The sequence below is a fragment of the Salvelinus sp. IW2-2015 genome, unplaced genomic scaffold (genome assembly GCF_002910315.2).
Source record: "Salvelinus sp. IW2-2015 unplaced genomic scaffold, ASM291031v2 Un_scaffold5120, whole genome shotgun sequence".
Lineage (NCBI taxonomy): Eukaryota > Metazoa > Chordata > Actinopteri > Salmoniformes > Salmonidae > Salvelinus > Salvelinus sp. IW2-2015.
Genome location: NW_019946386.1, coordinates 70,460 through 73,076, shown reverse-complemented (window position 1 = coordinate 73,076; position 2,617 = coordinate 70,460).

The following is a 2,617-nucleotide window of genomic DNA, read 5'->3' as shown; positions in this document are numbered from 1 at the left end:
CCGGGGTGAAGTTTCTCCTAGATACAAATCAATGGATCAGCTTTCCCTCCTCAATCCTCACCTTAACTATTAGTGGGGAAAATGCTAAATTTACCCAAAATCAGCGGTGAAAGTGTCTGTGTGATCTTTGGTTTTCTTGGCTTGCAGCTGTAGCGAGTAAAGAGCATCTTTGCTTAGCAAAATATCAAACTAGTGTAACACTGTATTAGATTGAAACACAGTAACAATATTCAATTGTAGCTGATCTTATATATTTTTAACCCTTAATAATATCTTCGGTTAAAAATATCAATAACACATAAGTATATGGTTATTTATGATGAATTGATTTAAACGCGGGGTTTTATTGCACTGCAATAGAGTTAAAATGGCCGAGAGCTAATAACAATGCAATGCAATGCAACGGCTGGGCATCTAGTTGGGCTGGAACTGAACAAGCGTATTCAGCTGAGGTCACGGACAGAGTCCATTGTCAGATGGGGAATGTACTGTAGGACAGTAGCTCCCTATTGGATTAGACCATGTCATTCCAATGATGTGTTGTGTTGTTCCCTCAATGGCCACCAGATGGGGGTGTTTAATAGGACATTTGACACACTTATATTATCTGATTACATACCTGAGGAGAATATTAACATGATTGATTTTACCTGATTACATACCTGAGGGAATTATCAACATTAAATCTAGATTACATACTGAGAAGAAATATCCACATAAATATTATCTGATTACAATCCTGAGAAGAATTCATACATAATATTCAATCTGAATTAGCATAACCCTGAAGAAGAATATCAACCTATATTATCTGATTTATTCATCATCGCAGAAGAATATCACATTAATAGTGTCATCTGATTACATACTCGAAAGAGAAATATGCAACTATAATATTATCTGATTACATTACCTGAGAAGAATAGCTCTACTTGCTAAAGGTGTTTCTCACCACAGAACTCTACTTGCTAAAGTGTTCTACCACAGAAATTCTAGCTTGCTAAAGTGTTTCTACACAGAAACTCTACTTGCTAAATGTGTTCTACGACAGAAAACTCTACTTGCTAAAGTGTTCTATCCACAGAAATTCTACTTGCTAAAGTGTTCTACCACAGAAACTCTTACTTGCTAAAAGTGTTCTTACCACAGAAATTCTACTTTTGCTAAAGTGTTCTACCACAGAAATCTACTTGCTAAAGTGTTCTACCCAGAACTCTAACTTGCTAAAGTGTTCTACCACGAGAACTCTACTTGCTAAAGTGTTTTAACCGTACAGAAACTCTACTTGCTAAGCTTCTCCACAGAAACTCTACTGCTAAGTGTTCTACCAAGAAGCTCTATTTGCTAAATGTGTTCTACACACGAAATCTTAAGTGTTATGCTCACTAAGGCTCTGGCACTATACGGGAATAGGGTCCCATTTGCGATGTGTCCTCTGTTTAAAGAAATGCATTAGCGACTTTAATTCTAAATGTCTCCCTACTGATGCATGAGGACATGACTGTGTAGTGAGACTCTTGATTGGTAACACACACAACACACAACTGACGAGGATATAAAGGTTTTTACAATGGTTGCCTTGGCGCCTTGGCGGCCTCCATCCTATAATGACAGGGAGGCTAGGAGGGAAGGAGACGGGGGAGAGCATGCTCAGCAGAATTAACGAGACTGAGGAGCTCATTCGTCTTCCTTTGTGGTGCAACCTCATTAGAACTCTCTGTTGTCCCGAAACCTGTCTGAAAGCTGTGTGGAATGGATGATATGCAAACAAGATGGTGGAAGCTTATCGTCAGTGGCTTTCACCTGGTCAGTTTCTTTCAGTGCAAGAAGGAGGGAGGGGAAAAGGGAGAGAGAAAGAGCTAGAGGAGAAGGAGAACGGAGAGGGGAAGGAGAAGTGAGGGGAGGAGGTAGAGGAAGGGTGGAGAGGAGAGGGAGAGGAGGAGGGAGAGGGAGGAGAGGGTAGAGGGAGAGGAAGGAAGAGGTAGGAGGAGAGGTAGAGAGAAGGGAGAGGAGAGGTAGAGGAGGAGGGAGAGAGGAGGAGGGAGTATGAGGAGAGGTATAGAGGAGGGAGAGGTAGAGAAGAGGTTGATGTTGATGTAGAGGAGACAGAGATGAGAGGATTAGAGGAGAAGGGAGAGGAGGAGAGAGAGAAGGAGGAGAGGAGAAGTAGAGAGATAGGGAGAGGAGAGGTAAGAGGAGGTGGGGAGAGAGAGAGGTTGATGTTGATGTAGAGGAGAAGGGAGAGGAGGAGAGATAGAGAAAGAGGTTGATGTTGATGTAGAGAGACGCGGAGATGAGAGGATAGAGAGAGAAGGGAGAGTAGAGGAGAGAAGAGAGGTAGAGAGAAGGGAGAGGAGAGGTTAGAGGAGAGGTTGATGTTGATGTAGAGGAGAAGGGAGAGGAGGAGAGGTAGATAGAGAGGATAGAGCGAGGAAGAGGAGAGGAATGAGGAGAGGATGAGGTCAGTGGCGACCGCGTCATTTCGCCTGTTTTGCATGTGTTATTTTTGGCATTAAATACGTGTCACATATCAGTTTGTTGCAAACAATGTCAAAATATGTAGTTAATTATACCAGATATATTTAGTATTTTTATCTAAACAGGTGGGGTCTCTGCC